Source organism: Musca autumnalis, unplaced genomic scaffold (genome assembly GCF_047663935.1).
Source record: "Musca autumnalis isolate F117 unplaced genomic scaffold, ASM4766393v1 scaffold_1, whole genome shotgun sequence".
Taxonomy (NCBI): domain Eukaryota; kingdom Metazoa; phylum Arthropoda; class Insecta; order Diptera; family Muscidae; genus Musca; species Musca autumnalis.
Genome location: NW_027411644.1, coordinates 158,130,384 through 158,150,068, shown reverse-complemented (window position 1 = coordinate 158,150,068; position 19,685 = coordinate 158,130,384). Strand labels below are relative to the sequence as shown.

The window sequence follows — 19,685 nt, the reverse complement described above, 5'->3', positions numbered from 1 at the left end:
CTTTCTGGGCTCGCCGATGGATGTCAAAACGAGACGCGAGAAAGCGCAACAAATTAATCCTCCTGCGATATAAGGTAGGCCTAACAGAAAAACTCCAGGGAAACAACATGATAAACACATGAGACAATATAGCAACAACGTGCAGATGTAGCAACCTCCGTCATTGGAACTGCGCAGCAAACCCAAAAGCCATGGATCATTAACGAGACTCTCGATGCAATAAAACATCGTAAGCGTTTACGCAACATTCTTTTAAGAGCCAAAACAAATGAAGCCAATGTATTAGCCAAATCGAACTATCGCATTGCTGCAAATATTGTTAAGCGTTTGGCCCGTAGAGACAAACGTTTATATTTCAATAAGCTGGCGGAACAAGCTTCTAATATTGATAATATTCTTGGTGTATACGAAACCATTAAGCAAATGAGTGGTAACAATATTAGACCTATAGCAGCAATCAAGGATGAAAATAGACGTGAACTAAACAGCCCCGAGGAGCAAATAGACCGCTGGCGTCAAGGAGGAGGCAGCAGCTAATGTGTCATAACCATGTACTTCAATTTTGCGCCGCAAGCCAAGAAGAGACGTAAATACAGATCCACCTACGTACGAAGACGTAATAACAACTCTGAAGTCACTTAAAAATGGCAAGGCAGCAGGTCCGGACAACATACCCTCGGACTACCTTGGTATGGGGCAGAACCCATCGCGCATGTTATTACCCCAATTATTACAGAAGTGTGGGAGACAAATGTCTTTCCCAAAGAATGGAAGAATGGTACTATACATTGTTACTATCCCAAAAATAGGTGATCTCGCCGAGGAATTACATTATTAAATGCAATCAGCAAAGTAATGGCTCAACTTCTGCTTCAGCGTATGTCTCCTGTGCTCGATTCGATTTTACGGAAGGAACATGCGGGTTTTCGACCTGGTTGATCGTGTGCAGATCATATCAACTCCCTACGTATAATTATCGAACAGTCCGTTGAATTGAATTCATTGTTATATCTCTTGTTCGTGGATTTTGAACGAGCCTTTAATACCGTCTACCGAAATGCTATGTGGAGCGCCCTTATAAACAAAGGCATCTCTCTTAAAATTGTTACCCTGGTCAGAGAAATTTAAAGAGATGCCGAAATATCTGTCCGTTTCAATGGCAAATAAAGCCTACCCTTCTCCACCTGCAAGGGCGTAAAGCAGGGCTGTCTCTTATCTCCCCCGCTTTATTTTATCCTCTTAGATTTTGTTTTAGAAGCAACAAACGCGGAGGCACCCTATGGAATTCGCTGGAATGTAAATGGTTTTCTTGGCGACATAGAATACACCGATGACATCTGCTTTTTCGCCCACAACTTCGACCATATCAGTGCTAAATTAAAATCGCTAACGCGATACGGTCTAAAAATAAACACTAAAAAGACCAAGCTTATGAGAATAGACTCAACATGTCAAACCCCACTCAAAATAAATGGGCATAACATTGAATAAGTAGAGCACTTTTGTTACTTGGGTAGCAAAGTTACTAAAAATGGTGGATCAGAAGCAGACATCAGCGACCGCATTAACAAGCCAAGAAATGCTTTCCGTTCGCTCAAAGATGTAAGACCATCTCGACCTCAACAAAAACCAGGATATTTAACTGCAGCGTAAAATCTATTCTACTGTACAACTTGGAGTTTCACGCAAGCGACGACTCGAAAACTTCAAGTTTTTATCAACCGCAGCTTACGGCAAATTCTGAGAATATTCTGGCCCAACAAAATATACAATTCAGAACTACTGCTCCGAACTAATTGTAGCCGTATTGAAATAGAAATCCGCAGGAGAAAATGGGTCTGGTTAGGCCACATCTTACGCAGGCCACACAGTGACATTGCCAGAACCGTTCTAGACTGGAATCCGCAAGGACCACGAAAAAGAGGACGTCCAAGAAACACATGGATTCGCTGTACCAAAAGAGAACTTGAGTCAGTCCATATAACCTGGGGTCAAACAAAATACCTGGCCAACGATAGCCATTCCCTCATCTAGCAATAAGCTGTCGACATTAATCGGGTGAATACTCTTTCATACAAGTTTTAGAAACACCGAAATGCTAAAAATTACGCAATATTTTCAGATTAATTCAGCACTACGTGGCAACTCTATTTTGGTACATCAAATTTTTTAATAAAATTGAATATTAAATTGATTAAATAGTTTCGTTGACAGATGAAAAAAAAGTTTAGTTGCATATAAAAATTGAAAATCAAAATTTCTAATAATCTAAAATAAATTAATATTTCAAATACAGATATCAAACTACCAGCCAGAAAAATTCTCACATAAATTTGCGGAATATGCCAAAAAGAAAACGTTATGAGCTCAAAATAAAAGAAGAGACCAAAATATACAAAACAAAAACCCCCAAACGAAGGAAACAAATCACAATAACTCACTCAAATGCTCTCCCTCTCTGTACAACGCTTCCCTTTGTGTTTTTGTATGTGTGGCTCTGTGTTTATTTTCCATTGAGAGCCCTGCAAGAAAGAAAAAATTCACACAATAAATTTCGCAAAACAGACCCAGGAATACTTTATTGCTTCGGCGCTACGCGTGGTCACTCAAAATATTTGCTTGCCGCAAATTTACGAGACGCAACGTTGACGTAACGGCGATGTTGACGCAGTCAACAGTGTTGCAAAGTTGGTGTCGGCTGCGTCGCCGCCAAAAACATAAATAACCAAATATGAGCTAGCGTATGGTGGACGACGAGGAACACCCGCTGAGTTAGAGAGGTTTTTAGTAGAGTAGTGTATTTGCACAGTGGGCCTTCTTGTTGTGATGAATTTATTAGACAAGAGAACAATGTTGGTGTGGAAAATGAGAGGAAATTTGGGTGGGTAGGTTGGTTGGATGGAAGGTTGCTTGCAATGTAGGTGGTTTGTTGGTTGGTATTGTGCTCTCCTTTGTACTGCTGCTCACTGAGTGTCTTATAAGATTATTTATATACTATACGAGTACGAGTTGGAAATGCCAACAGAGCAGTCAACAGACAATGGTGGCAGAACTCTTTGTAATATAGGTTTGTGTGAAATGTTGTTTGTGTATATCATATGTGTTGGATTATTTATATGAGAACATTGAGGTTTTCTGTGACCTATTGTTGTTGTTTTTCTTTAGCTCAGCGTACTCAGGGAGCTTATACCAGAAAGTTTTCCTTTGTTCCCCCTCCCCTGTTTTGCCACAATTCTTGTTCAGCCATATGTTTGGTTGTCTGATGAGTTGTTTAGTAGCTTTTCTGAATACAGTGGCCGGCGTCGGCATTGCCGTAGCTTTTGACGTACAACAGCAACGTCTACGTTCAACGTTATGCGGCGCAATAAATTTCTTTTTATACTACAATTTCATTACGGATCTCCTCTGGTTTGTCTGCCTTTTGTGTGAATTCGACTCGTTTTGAATTGAATTAAGAAATTCTACATGTTTACGCGGCGCGCTCTTCTGCAGTACCAGCACCACGAGAAGAACCACAAGGAAAAAGCAGCAGAAAGTCAGAAGGAACCAGAAGAAAAAGCCAACAATCAACCAACTACACAAAACAGACAGCCACACAGCCAGCCAAAGTGTTTTTGCTCGAATTTTTCACATGTATATGCTGCGAAACGTATAGTTTATGGGTTTAGTTCGATAGAAGTCGTAAAGAAATCAACATCATCACAAAACAATAATAATAGTAATAAAATATTAGCCATAAAAGATTATCAGAAATGAACAAAATGCAATTGAATCGGCGGTCATAAAAGAAAACTTTTTTTATGGGCCACCACAAATAGCTGAAAAATAAACACAGATAAGCTAATAAAATTAAAATAGACGGTCTCGGCAAAGCGTGCAAAAATGTCTTCGTTAGTGGTGATAATGTCATAAAGCTGGCTCTATCTAGCCTACAACAAATTTGTGAATGAAGTTGATTTTGCTAATTTTCCATCATCGGTTGTGGAAAAGTGAAATTTGCATACGCATGGACCCTAACCTCGTGAATGTTTGCTAACATAGTTTCGGGCTGTACAATAGGCTACAATTCATAGGAGTTTAAACACAAATTCCAATTACAAAGGGACAATAAGAATAGGGCTGGCACACTTGGGCTGTTGGAGCGGCCAGGCCATAGAAAAAACACAAGTCACAAGTGGTGGCTGGCTAGCTGGCTGCTTATGCCTTGATGGTGATGATGATGATGAATTCGGTATTTAGGGGAAGGCACACTCCGGCATTATTACATTGACAAACAGCAACAACAACTACCACAGTTCATGTAAGAAAAGTGCGAAGCAGCAGCAGCATTACCAACCAACCAACAAATACCGTACACACGCACACATTCATAGCCAGGCTGGCAGCCATAGAAGACGGCAGCAGCCATCATCAATAACAACGAACGTCCTCCGTATCGCCATTGCCGGATCATCATCAATGTTTATATCGTTCGTTCGGGGTAGACTAATACAACTACTACGCGGTCGTCAACACACATCATAGACAACACAGTCAGTCATAAAAATAATCATAACAATAATCGTAAAAACTGAAATTTATTCGTATGTTTACAGTCCATCCAAACAAAACGGTAGCGCGTTAGTAGACGACGACATAATCAAAGCATTACAACAGCTATCTACTACCTAACTACAATAAAAACAATAACAACATGCAGAAGAACTTACAATGTACTAACTGCCACAGATAATAAAAAAATTGGACAGTGCAACAACAAAACTAGAATTTCAAAGAATGAAACAAAAAACAAACAACAAAACCATATACATAAGGCAGGCAACTACAAGGCCGGTAGATGAATGGCAATAACAACAAAAAATTAATAAATTACTTAAACACCTTAAGAGGAAGGAGCTAAAAAACAACAAAAACATCTATTCAAAACAAACAAAACGAAAAAAATAATGGAAGACCACATAAAAATAAATCATTAAGAAATAATTAATTAAATTCTCAAAAAAGGCAAAAAAAGAAATAATAAAGAAACAACATTAGTGCAATAAACAAAAAGCTAAAAAATTTAAAATTTCATATAGTGCCAATTTTAAAAAAAATCAAAACATTGGAATTGGTTATAAAAAAACTTTATGTAATACAAAATACAACAACACCCCTCCTCTATTATTCTAATTAATGCCAAAAGTATTTTTAAAATAAACAAAAAACACAAGAACAACAAAAATAAATCATTGTTAATCTTTCTAGTCTCAAAAAAATTAGCAATAATTTTAAAGTTAATTTTAAATTAAATAAAAAATATAATTTGTAAAAAAATAAGAAAAAATATTAAAAATATTTTATTACCACTGTGCATCATCCATTGTCCTCTCTCTCGGTCTGTTCGAAAAAAGTGCATCATAACTTTTCAAACATTCTTTACTAAATTGTGCAAATTCTATGAAAACATAGAAAAGAAAGATAAAAGAAGAGCAATCTTTGTGTGTTTTTTGTTCATCTCAAAATAAAACATCACAGAACAAACGTAAACGAAAAATTGTGTTGGAGTCCTTGGAGTGGTGGAGCTGCAATTCGTTCTCTACCAGCAAAGGATAACACGTAAGTACATATTCCAAAACTATTAAATATGGAGTATTTTAATTGTGGGAAAATTTTGTTAAATGCGTAAACATAATAATTGTTCCACAAACATCCCAGATGGGACAAGGGAGACTTCTCTCATATCAATAAGTGTACCCCGATTCATATTATCTCAATGATATGGGACCTACAGTTTATCGCCGAGTCCGAACGGCGTGTGTTAAGACACCACTTGTAGAGAAGTATTACATGGCTGACATATTCAGAATATGTCACCAACATTACGGAGGGGTATTTTGCCACCGTTGAAAATTGTTTGATGTTGCTTGGCCGGGGAATCGAACCCACGACCTTCAGCGTGCAAGGCGGGTGTGCATACCATTGCACCACGGTGGCACCCAAAATGCGTAAACTATGTTTGGAAAAATTAATGAAGCCTAAAATGATAATGATCATGCCCACCTTTTATAAAAATCGTGGTTACGAAACCTGAGCAAAATAGATCACGTAATCAGCGGTCAAAACTCGCAGAGTAACTTTGGCTAGATTTCCTGATTATTTTAAGCTCAATAAACTTGTATCTAGTGAAAAAGAAAGATCGTAACGCCGTTGGGCTTCGCGATAAGAAGTAGACTACATATTATTCAGTTGAAAATAGTATTGGATATTACTATTTGATATGAGGAAAGTCTCAGCATGTTCTTTCGAGGAAACAGCTTTAGTTTAGTAAAATAAAAAAGTAAAAAAAAAGGATTCGCAAATAAAGATATATTTCTCTGAAACCGCATTTATGCTGATATTTTAAACAATAAGAGTCATTATTGTACAACCTAAAAGCTGCATAAATACTGTATTCAGTTCATTAAAAAAGTTATCAATTAATTTGTATTTATATACACCCTCGGAAGTTTTACTTTGGAACCGTAGAAGACCAACCGAATTTGCAGACATTTCCCTACTTTTGTTTCGTATTGGGATTGACCTTGTACTTGATAAATGTTAATGCATGAATTTCCTCAGTTATAACTTTTCTATTGTACGTGTTTTAAAACTATTAGCATTCAGTAACATTTGGCAATAATTATTAAAAAAGTACCGAATACGCGGACACACTTGGTATGTTTAAACACCTCTATAAAAGTAAAATTTTTGCGGTCCTCAAAAATTTTAAATATTCGATCACTTCCTTATGCTGAACAAGTAAAAAACCGTTAAAATCGGCCTTGCCGAATTTCTACATAAATTATATTGAAAGCAGATTTCAAAAATTTTGGTTGGATGATGTGCTGAAAATTTGGAGGTACCGATCAATGGAAACTATACCAAATCGTGGACTAATATAGGCATTTTTTATAAAGGTTTTCTAACGCCTGAAACACATATCCCCAAACTACAACCAATTCGGTGGGAAAATGAGATAATTTCAAAATTCCTTAACACCACGCGTTGAGTTATATAGGGCCAATCCCGTGGCCTTGGAAAGGTAAAATCGACGCAGTGGGACCTATGCCATACATCGACAATTTTGGGCAGACATACTTTCAAGAATCTAGAAAGACAAAATCCCAAATTACCACCATTTCGGTGGGCAAATGGGGTCAAGATCTTCTAAATACTTTATATCGACGCGTTGCGCTATTTGGAGGCTACATTATAACGTAGACCTTCGGTGGGTAAATGGGGTAAAGACCTTTAACATACTTTATACCGACGCGTTTCGCTATTTAACCATACGTGGTCAAACTGACCACATCCGTTATCGATAGTGTATCAACACCGTTTGTGGTCGAAAAGTGCACGCCGTTGTCGAGTTGACAAACAAATGGTCTCAACGGTTTCGTGAATTGCCAACGTACAGTGGTCAAAGTGATCACGTTTCTGGTCGAAATATTATAAATTGAGCAGATACAAAAAAATTAAAAAATCCTGTCAAAAAAAAAAAAAATAACACGCCTGCGTTTATGTTGACACCATACGCAGGCACCGTGCGCACACCATAAGGCGCACCGCCTTAACTAAATTTAAATGGAAATCGCTTTTGCGGATTCTGAAACAGCAATGTTCATAGATGAGAAAACTACAACAAAAATCACCGGAGGTTTTTTAAATAAATACCGCGATTCACATATTTAGGGTTGCTTTAGGTTTTCACGATTTTGCTTGGAAACGGCAAGTGCTATCGAAAAGGGACTAAAGAAAATATTGTAGAGAATTTTCACTGCTACAATATTTTCGTCAGTCCCATTTCGATAAGATTTGCTGTTTTCAAACAAACTCATGGAAACCTAAAAAGCTCTAAATATGTGAACTTTGACCGCGATTTATTTAAAAATCGCTCCTGCGCAGATGAACATTGTGGTTTCAGAATCCGCAAAAACTTCCCAGGTGTAAGCGATTTTCATTCGGATTTTTTTTTTTTTTTTGTTTTTTGACTTTTCTCATCGATGAATATTGTGGTTTCAGAATCCGCAACAACTTCCCAGCCTGTTGATTTTGAATCGACTTATTTCCTCTGTGTGGACCTACATAAACAATGTTTTTTAACTTCTAAAAAAAACAAAATCCCAAATTAAAACCAATTCAGAGTGTAAATGTGGCTAAGACCCTCGTAAATGTTTGCTAGAAATGTTTTTTGACTTCTGGAAACACAAAATCCATATCACAATCAATTCGGAGGCCAAATGGGACTCAACACCTTCAAAATTCCTTAAAGCGACGCAACGTGTTGTATGGGGCCAATATAGCCTGTTTTCAATACCAAATTTTCTACGAAGCTACAACACATTTGAGAAAAATTTTATCTACTTACTTCATTCCTTGGACGCTAAAGTGATTTCCACAGATGAACCGACATGGCTGCGTCGATATACATTCGAAATGTCTTATAACGTCATCATTTATAACGACATATCAGTTATAGCGATGATATCCAAAAGTACTAAATTTCTGCGGAACGAATTTCGCTTATAATGACAATTCCGTCGGTCTCTTGACCGTCGTTATAAGCGATTTCGACTGTATACGTCTCCTGAATACCTAACTTAGTGTAAGAGACTTGCTGGGTAAACGAATTATGGTGCGGTGACATAACTCCCAACGGACATAACCCCCAAATTCATTTTGGTAGTTATTTTCGCATTAGACTTTTAGGATGTTATGAGACGGACAAAGCAGCTGTGTAAATTTTATCATTATACCCTTAGTCTTTAGGTTAACATTGGTATATAAACTTTGATACGATAGAAATGTCCCTCATCGAGGTAATGGTTTTGGACCACTATAATGTCGACTTAAGACAATTTGAAGTCGATTTTGCCCTGTCAGTCCATCTGTTAAGCTGACTGATTTTCTTTGTAGGTCGACCATATCGTTCTACTTCTTCAGTTACCTAGTCCACAAAAGTTTTTTCGCTAAAGTGGTGCGCGCGATAACTCTTGAAGGCATTAACCGATTTGTCCATAATTTGCACATTATGATATTTTTACCAGACGTAGATCATGTTCGAATTTAAACTATATCGGTCCAATCTCTTGGATACCTCGCACAACAAATTTTCCAATTTTTTTATCAAAAGTTCAGTTAAGGGTTTTTTTGTCGCAGGTTGTGCACGACCTCTTTTACGAAGGCACAATTGTTTTCAAGAGATAATAGATCAAAAACTCAAAATAACCCTGCCATCTAAAATGATTGACGAGAAGGATAACTCGCGAATTGAATTTTTGCGCATAGTGGAAATTCATCTTCAGGTACCTCCCTCACAAAAGTTCAAAAATTTCGCTTAAGTTCACTTTAAGGGCTGTACGAGAATCCTATGGAAATTTTTACCCAATATACTTCTTGTGGCCCTGGTAAAGCAATATTATGTATTTCGCGGGCAAGTTCATGCTTCCTGACACAATGGTCCAAAAAATGACTCCCAAAATAAGGTCCACTTCCAGCTTGAATTATGTTTTTATTAATTTCTCGTTGGAGTCGACCTTAATGACCTATGATTTTTTGCAATTATATTAGTTCATTCCTTCAGGTACACACTCCGCAAAAGTTCAAAACTTTTGCACTTTAATCCAAATCAAGTTTATTTGCAAAACGTAAGCATTTATTCGGAACGTCCACAATCGTTAAGATAAATGCCACCCAAACGTTCCGATGACAACACAAAATTCTAAAAATCCCCTAAATAGATATTTTTTGAGGAGATATATTTTATTTTATTTATTTTATAAATATGTATATACGTGGTACCAATAATCTAAAATTTACATAAGTCGACTTATGTTGTTTTATTTGAAAACCACAGAGATGTATCTTAACTTTGTATTCCAAAAGCGTATGATTTTGGACCTTTAGAGATGTAGGCTATGGTTTCTATTTACCAATTAAGATATTAAAAAAATCGGACTCAAAGACGGGAAAAATTGTTTTCCATGTTTTCTGTGCAATATAAAATATTTTGCAATTGAAACAAATCGATAAAAATCTGTCGTGAATAAATTCTCGTTAACTTATATATTCCAACCGATATTAATTTAGATAATTTTTATACTTTTCTTAATAATCGAAGTTAAAAATATAAATACACTTTCAAGTCAGGTCCGAGCACTAAAGATTCAATATTAAAAATGTGCAAATTACGTCCCAGTAACAATTGAAAATATATCCAACTCTTCCGCCCTTGTAGTTCCTGAGTGCATAGTGCTTTCATTGGTATAGTTCATCTCAATCCTTTAATTCCACATTCACTCATTCGTTTCGTTCATTATTGCATGTTACATCGCTGCAATTTATTTCATTTTGTGAACGATTTCTTTAACTATTTCGGCCTCGGAATTATTTGGAACGTAGGTAATAAAAATAATGATGAAAGAGAAAGACTCAATGAACTGTATCGGTCTCGGAACTATTTGGAATTATGTAACTACTTATTTTAAGTAACTAGTTCCTTTTCGGAAAAGGAACTAAAAAGATTGATCTGCCCCTGGAAATAGATTGCCTAACTCTAGTGGCTTATGGAAAATCATGACACCGTTGATATGTAAGTCAAACCATAAATCGTTGCTTTGTTGCTTGCCTTAAATTAAAACTGATACTTAAATTTGAAGCGAACTTTGGCTTGTAGTCAGAAAATATAGAAGCCAACGGTTTTGAAATTCGAAAATTTGATTTTTGAGACAAAATACGTGGGAAATTAATAATAAGACATAGAAAAACACACAGGTCTATTAAATCAGTAGTGGAATTCCAGAACTTTTCGTTACCGAAAAATGGTAATACTGAAATGATTATAATTTCATTAATTATCGAAAATTTTCGGTAAATTAGCGATAAAAAGAAGTAGTCGTTAGGCGCTAACGATATGATCAGTATTACCAACTTTTATTTAAGGTTTTCAATCATAATTTTGCGTTTTAATTTTACCGATTTTTTTGGTATCCATGTTTTTATTTATCGTTTTTGTTATAAATGTTTCCTTCTTTTATTTGTCAAATAATTTATGTTCTATCTACAATTGCAATACATGATTTGACCAATACAATCTTTTCTAACTAAACTTTTAGATCCTCCCCACTTAATGGGAAAATCTTACACAAATCATAAAAAGATGAAATACCAACAAACGCTTTTCAGCCGCAGTATTCGAATAAGGCCAACACTCAACCATTTGTCTGAGTGGATTTGGTTGAAAACGGTTAATCGCTGTTTATTCCAAGACAATTAATTTTATCATTATTGATTCTTTATATTAGATTTTAAAAAGCTATGAATTCCTTTCAATAAATGTCGTTCATCGTATAGCCGACGGCTGTTTATTTACTAATAATATACGGCTTTTTATATAAACGTAATATACCATGCACCCATATTTATATATGCATTTAGTTTAATGACTTATTTCCAACAAATTTGTTTTGTTCCTCATTCGCTCATTTAATTCAATTTAAACAATTTTTTCACAGTATTTTACCCATTACTGTTTTAAAATTTCCATATCCCTCTTGTACTGTCTGTCGGCCCATTGAATGAATGATATATCAACCACCAATACTAATATAAAAGAGATAATTTTTGTGAAAATATGAATGGAATTTTCATGGAAGTTCATAAATTTTGCAAAATGGCACAGAACATGCACTTCATTATACAACCATTTTTATAGACTTGAAAAATTTTACCCCACAGATGAATATGTGTCGCTCTCTCTCAGATCCTATATACACTACGTATGTTTTGTTGTACAATGTACATGCATAAATATGCAGCAGCATCATCATCATCACCAGTATGGGCTTTAACATCATCAACAACACAGCAAGCAACAGAAGCCAGCCAGATAGACAGACAACAATGACAGAAAATGCAAAAATGAAAAATATTGGGTAAAAATGATATCAATTGAAATAAATCAATAAATAATAACATAATAATTACTCTCACTATTACCAGCAATAGGATATGGAGAAATATGTACGCATACATATACATATGTGCATGTGGCGTACACTGTGAGTACGTAAGGATTTTTAGAAATTTCTTTTAAGGATATAAGAAGATTCGATTAGTTATAAAGGGTATCAAGTTCCAATATAAACATTTATGTACATATACATAAAATTCCCATTAAAATCTTAACTGAAAAGTTAAAAAATTTATTTGTACTCGAAAGCGAGTAGATATAATGCGACATGCAATAAAGTCCAATACTCAATCAGTTCTTTGCTTTCCGAAGCCAAATTAGAGAAGAGAATGTTGGCGGGATTGCTAAGATACTCTGGCATCCCTCTATAATTCGAAGGCCATAAGACCTGAGAAGATTTTTAAATTCAAATTTTTCTCCATAAGGTTTTATTAATCAACGAATGAAAATTCTGCCTGTAGCAGCCATATTCGAAGTACACAAACAAGTTTTCATATACGGTGGCCGGCGCACAATGGTTAAGGAATCGTTTTTCCTGACCAAAAATCAAAATTTTGTTTTGTCATAGATATTTAATTTCTATATGGGTTTCGATAGTAAACATATTGAAACTAGGGAAACCAAAAAATTAGGTCAAAATATTGGACGGTGTGGGCGTGGTGTGCCCCTAAAAATTAACATTTTCCCCATTTTTGGGAAATACGTAATTTTTTTTTGGAAATTTCTGGAGAAAGACGTAGCTATTTCTCGGAAACTATAACAGATATTGAGTTCATTGTTTTTTTGTAAAGTAGGCAGGATTGTGGATTCGTTTTAGTAAATTAACGTAGCGTTTACACAACATGAGCTATTTTATTTTTCCTCAGGTACTGAATTTTATGAAATTCCAAATTTAGTGGACTAGCACTTTTGTGGAACAACATGGAACAAAGTTCTGTTTTCACAGAAAGATGCCCGAGAGTCTCCTTTTTTAGCCCATTTATACTTCTGTATCCGACCAGTTCCGTCCGTTTAACACTTTTTTGAATTTATTGAAATTACATGGGTAAAAATGTGTGTTTTTCTAAACTATTTCCAATGAAATTCCAGCTTTTTGACACAACTTAACATTTTTTGAGTATATGAGTTTTTATACGAGTTATAAAATTTTTGTGAAAACCCAAGGAGTATTTTTTTTAATTTTTGAAAAAATTTAAATTTTTATAAAATTTTAAAAAAAAATTTTTTCGACTTTTAGTTTTTTTGGTAATTTTATTGTTTATTTATTGGTGTTTGACCATCTTTAATACATAGGAACTATGCTAATATGTATTCTAAAACATACATACATATGTACATATAACATCGAATTCAAAATTTACAATCCATGCATACGTATTCCGTCGCAACATCACACATCTATCTGTCTACCAAAGAGAAAATGCAATGAATGAGAGCAAAATGCCAGAGAGTGCATAAATCTATCTAACTGCGTAATACATACATACATATGTATTTACATACCTACAACAATCATACATAAATTTGTAAAATGCATCCATTAACTGGTATATAATCATAATTCAAAAATCCAAGTACCAAGTTCAAAGCTACCATAACTTCTCACAAAACTTTGACTTGCACACTCAATTACTCCTGCTGCCTGCCTAGTTGTTGCTGGCTGCTGTTGTTAGTGTTATTGCTGATGTTGTTATACACAAATTTTAATGTAAATAAAATGTGAGGGCATACGGCGACGACCGACCGACGAACAACTGACTGACTGACTTCGACTAACTAGCTATATTTGCAATTTTGACAAATTTACATACAACAGGCCTGGGCATGCAAAATATGCTTGAAAGTTAATAATGTTTAAGAATTATATTTATGAGATGTAGTAGTGAGCGAGTGAGGGAAGATGTTACAAATGATGGTTACGTTTTTGTGTCAAATAATTTAAAATTTATTAAATTTCAAGATTTATTAAATTTCAAAATAAGAATGCATGTCAACAGCAGCATTTATGTTAATAAATCTAAAGTCATCAATTAAATAGGAATTTTTTGATTTATGGTTTGTACATATGTTGTGACAACTTTAAAGAGAGTAAGGATAAATGTATAAATATTTTTAAACAAAATATTTTAATAACTACAGAAATGATTGGTTAATCTTCTCAATTTCCGAAATCGCACTCTATCGCTTTGCAACATTTTCGAATATACCTCAAACTACCTATAACAGAGTTGCATTGCAGTAGGCAAAATCCTAGACCACTGTAACGACACGTTTCAGTCATATAATTCCCCAGCTCTTCTTTCGGGAGACTGTAAACCCATGAAGTCCCCAATGTGGTTGACATATTTAAGCTTTGTTCCAGAACTAAAAAGTTTTTACAATGTTTACCACATTTTACCAGAAAACCCGTTCCCGTACCCAAAAAATTGTAAATGTTCACTTCTCTTTAAAAAACATGGCGTCGAATGATGCTCTCTTTAAAAACTTTATTCACGACAAATTTGACGAGTAACAAATAGTAACATGGTCGACGGCGTCTGATTGGCTGGTACCTTGACTTTGTCATTTGTTCCAGCTTTTTGACGTTTTTTTTCATTTTTGCGTTACGGAACTTAAAAAAAAAAAACTTCTGAGTGAAAACAACTTTTCTCTCTTCTACAAGTTTTACTATTAAAAAGTACGGAAACAAAGCTTTAGTAAACAGTTAATAAATCTCTTTTACAACTAATAAGGTTTATTCCATATTCGTGTCCCTGCTCGGGCGCCACTGGGAAGTCTAAATCGGGTAGAAATGAGATTTTCTTCTTAGATCCGTCAGTTTACTTTGTCATACAGTCTAGTAGTACGATTAACCATACAAATGCTCTCTTCATGTTCATCATTGGTCCAGTTACAATAAATAAACGCAATTTTTTCAAATGTATTCCATTTCATGACAATGATCCAAATATTTTTCTAATGTGCTCTGGAAATGCACCGTTATGTTTACTTCTTTTGAAAATCTTTAAAAATTCTTGCATTTCCAATTGTTTCATAGCACACTGGAATCATTGGAGTCGGTAATATTGGAGATATCACGAATTGCTAGATTTTATGATATTATATGGGTCGTGGAAATGACTTCGTAAAGAAGAACTTATCAAAATATGAACATATGAAGAATGGTGACATTCAGTGCTTGAAATAACCAAAAAAATGACGATGAAGAAAAGCTGTGTATAATTTTGTGAAAAAGAGAAACTACGGAAAATATGAAAAAGTAGTAAAGAACTTGCGCATGTGTAATACAGTTGTGTAGTCCCTGGGCGAACTAGTTTCAATGAAGTATATCCAGTTCTTGCGTTTATAAACATAGTTCCTTTAGTTCATATAGTTTCTGTCGCGCTTATAGTTTCATTCGTATGGTTTATATTTTCCTCTAATTTCACGATCTTTTTCGTTCGTTTCGTTAATTATTGAGATGTTGCCCATTGTTAAATTATCGTAAATCAATTTATTTGTTTTTATGACAATTCGTTTATATCAATTCATCCACTAAAAGATTGAAAGAAAAATTGCAGATTCGTCGTTGAACTATCTCGGTTTCGGAACTATTTGGAAAGAAGGAAACAACAGCGAAGTTGAAAGATTCATTGAACTATTATTATTTGGAACTATGGAACTACATTAAAGAACCAGATACTTTAGGGAATAACTACAAACAAGATCGATCCGCTCCGGGAACTATATTATGTTGTGAAACCGGCCGATGTAAGGGCAATATGTCTAATTCACACGATTCTGTCTTTAAGATACCAAAAACAGTCGGATTCAATTCCAGTAGCGTAACAGTGTGCCGTGTGATTTCTGAAGCTTAATATCTAAAAAGATTAATATTGAATAAAAGATACAACTTTCACCTCTTGGTAACCTTCGGAATAGGGAATGGTAAGGAGTTTCTTTCTCCTACGAAAAAATAATGTAGATGGTTCTGATGGCTCTAATTACTATTTTCATGATATTCGCAAATCCACACATTATTTGGAACGTAACCAAAATCGGGCCGGTGCACAGTGGATCCACTTGTATGGAGAAAGTGGCCAAAAATATTTAGAGTGTAAAAATCAAGCCAATGCGCCGGTTACAGCTTTGTACTGCTGCGAAGAGTGTTTCAAAAAACCACGAGCGTACATTCTCCCCCCTTTCCCCTCTGTAGGGGGTATACGGTAAGAATTGTTTTATGCTGTTAATACAAAATGAAATGAACAAAGGTCCCCATTATCTTATTATGAAAAAATAGGCTTGGGGAAACAAAACAATCACCAACGCGACATAAAATCCAACCAATTTAGCGGATTAAAAAAATCAATATTTTTGTCTGAAAATTTGTAAAATGTTTAATATAGATCTTATAGCGTTCTTCCTGGAAGGCACGTACCGCCAACATAAGACTAATTTAAAAGAAGATTTCTTCATCTTGCCACTGATGCCAATTATGTTAATGTACGTGGTCAGATAACAGAATTATTCGCTAATATATCCATAAAAACCCTATTCTAGGGCAGCTTTAGTCAGCGACCCACCATTTATAGTTTGGCACTAGATGGCAGCTGATTTTAATACTGAATAATCTTAAACCCATGACCTACTTTGGAAAATTATTCCCGAGGTGGGCACTGGTGTGCATCATGACTAAAACCTTAGGTCAAATTTAAGTATATGATCGAATTGACATTACAAAATACACTAAGAAAATATGCAGCTTACAACAATTCCACAACACGCTGAAACACTATTTTTAATGAAAATTAAGCTTTTACCTCCTCCTTCAAAATCCACTATAATATTTTGCTATACGTATTAGTTTCGCGATATTTTGAATATATTTACTTGCACCTAAAATATAGGTTGTACTCACAACAAAAAATATTAGTCAAATGTTCCGACTTTTGAAGCTATTCTTAAGAAGATCGCGTTCGAATGAAACAAAAACTAATATATTTTTAAAAAGGTCCATGTCATTGCTGTCAGTGTTGCCAGATGTTGTACCAACATTTTGACATTCATTTTTTTTATTTTTGGCCAATGGGTCGATCCACTGTGCGGTGTGGTTATGGTATGGGGTCTATAGCATATTGTTTCGAAAGCAACTATGTTGTAATTCCAAACATTTCACTTGTAATTTGAGAATTCCAATTGAATTTCGAATTATTTCAATTATAATTTGAGAATAGCTATTGAAATTCGAATTATTGCATAATAATTTGAATTTTTTTCATTTGTAATTCGATTTAATTTTTAAAACGATTTTTTTTATTTCTAATTTTAAGTTTTAATTTGGTTTTTTAATATGAAATTACAAGTGATAAAATTCGATTACAAAATAAAAAATTCGAATTATAAATGAAACACCTCGAATTGCAAATGAAAAAATTCAAATTATAAATTAAACAAGTGAGCCAAGGCTATAGTCGGGTCGGGACCGACTATGTGATACCCTACACCACTACCCCTGTTCATAAGCTTTTGACTAATAAAATTCAAAATATTAAAATTGGGATAGCTTAGCGCCTTTACTCTGAATGTCTTCATTAACACAGGTAAATTTTTTTGAAACGCATTTAAGTGCATCGACAGTACAACCCAAATAAAAATGGAAAAGTGGGATGTATGCCAACCACCAATAGGCTTAGACCCCCATCAACCCCCAAAATTTCGTGAGGATCCGATCAAAATTTCGTAGTGTGATTGCACAAAAATGGAAAATGGGATGTATTGCCGACTATTGCGATATCTCCGTTATTTGGATACCTACGCCAACCTGCTTTACATCATTGTAATGATGGGAGTTTTTACTTTCATTGTCAGACTTTGCTTTTGGAAGGTCCCGAACCAAAGCTGTGATATTCGTCATTATTATTAAAATCGCAAAAATGAAAAGTTGTGTTCTATTAGCGGCTTTTGCGATATCTTCGTTGTTTGACCACCTACGACAACCTACGTAACATCGTTAGAAAGGCGATATTTTCTACTTTCATTAGCTTTTTTTCATTAGGTTTTGCTTTTGATATACCCCTTTTAGAAGCGGAGATATTCGCTTTGAAATAAAACGTTGTCTTTTTCTCCAAATAAGTTTTTTGCTCATTCCAACCCCTGAATATTATCCGACCATCACCAAAATCAATAGGCTTCTTTCTCTGTAGGATCCCCATTAGCCCCCAAAATTTCGTGACGATCCGATCAAAATTGCGACCTGTAGCGTGATTAAAAAAAAGAAAAATGGGATGTATTGCCGACTATTGTGTATCTCCGTTATGTGGCCACCTACGCCAACCTACTTTGCATCACTGTAAAGATGGGATTTTCTACTTCATAGTCAGACTTTGTTTTTGGAAGATTCCCAACCGAAGCTGTGATATTCGTCATTATTATTTAAATCGCAAAAATAAAAAGTTGGGTTCTATTAGCGGCTATTGCGATATATTCGTTGTTGGATCACCTACGAGAACCTACTTTACATCATTAGAAAGGCGATATTTTCTACTTTCATGGCTGGTTTTGCTTTTGGTATACCCCATATTGAAGCTGAGATATTCGCTTAGGAAAAAAACGTTGTCTTTTTCTCCAAATAAGCTTTTTTGCCCATTACGACCCCTAAATACTATCCGACCATCACCAAAATCAATAGGCTTCTTCATCTGTGTGACCCCCATTAACCCTCAAAATTTCGTGACGATCCGATCAAAATTGCGACCTGTAGTGTGATTTCCAAAAAAGTGGAAAAATGGGATGTATTACCGACTATTGCGATATCTACGTTATTTAGTCACCTACGCCGACCTAATTTGCATCCTTGTAAATATGAAATCTTCTACTTTCATAGTCAGGCTTTGATTTTGGAAAGTCCCCAACCAAAGCTGTGATATTCGTCATTATAATTAAAATCACAAAAATGAACATTTGGGTTTTATTTGCGACTATAGTGATATCTTCGTTGTTTGATCACCTACGAGAACCTACTTTACATCTTTAGAAAGGCGATATTTTCTACTTTCATCAGCAGGTTTTGCTTTTGATATACCCCTTTTAGAAGCCGAGATATTCGTTTTGAAATAAAACGTTGACTTTTTCTCCAAATAAGTTTTTTGCCCATTCCGACCTCTGAATATTATCCGACCATCACCAAAATCAATAGGCTTCTTTCTCTGTAGGATCCCCATTAGTCCCCAAAATTTCGTGACGATCCGATTAAAATTGCGACCTGTAGCGTGATTACAAAAAAATGAAAAAATGGGATGTATTGCCGACTATTGTGATATCTCCGTTATGTGGCCACCTACGCCAACCTACTTTGCATCACTGTAAAGATGGGATTTTCTACTTTCATAGTCAGACTTTGTTTTTGGAAAGTCCCCAACCAAAGCTGTGATATTCGTCATTATAATTAAAATTGCAAAAATGAACATTTGGGTTTTATTTGCGACTATAGTGATATCTTCGTTGTTTGATCACCTACGAGAACCTACTTTACATCATTAGAAAGGTGATATTTTCTACTTTTATTGTCAGGTTCTGCTTTTGGTATACCCCATATAGAACCTGAGATATTCGCTTTGGAAAAAAACGTTGTCTTTTTATCCACATAAGTTTTTTGCCCATTCTGACCCCTAAATATTATCCTACCATCACCAAAATCAATAGGCTTCTTCCCCTC

At 35.1% G+C, this 19,685-nt stretch overlaps 1 protein-coding gene across 3 annotated transcripts in view; it reads left to right on the top strand.

The window, feature by feature from the left end:
- Positions 1 to 3,449: 3,449 nt before the first annotated feature.
- Positions 3,450 to 19,685, top strand: part of Antp (homeotic protein antennapedia) — a 338,269-nt gene continuing 322,033 nt past the window's right edge. For all 3 annotated transcript variants that reach the window (XM_073958722.1, XM_073958719.1, XM_073958725.1), the window contains exon 1: positions 3,450 to 5,598. The gene's annotated coding sequence lies outside the window, so the exon portion shown is untranslated. The remainder of the gene's footprint in view (positions 5,599 to 19,685) is intronic.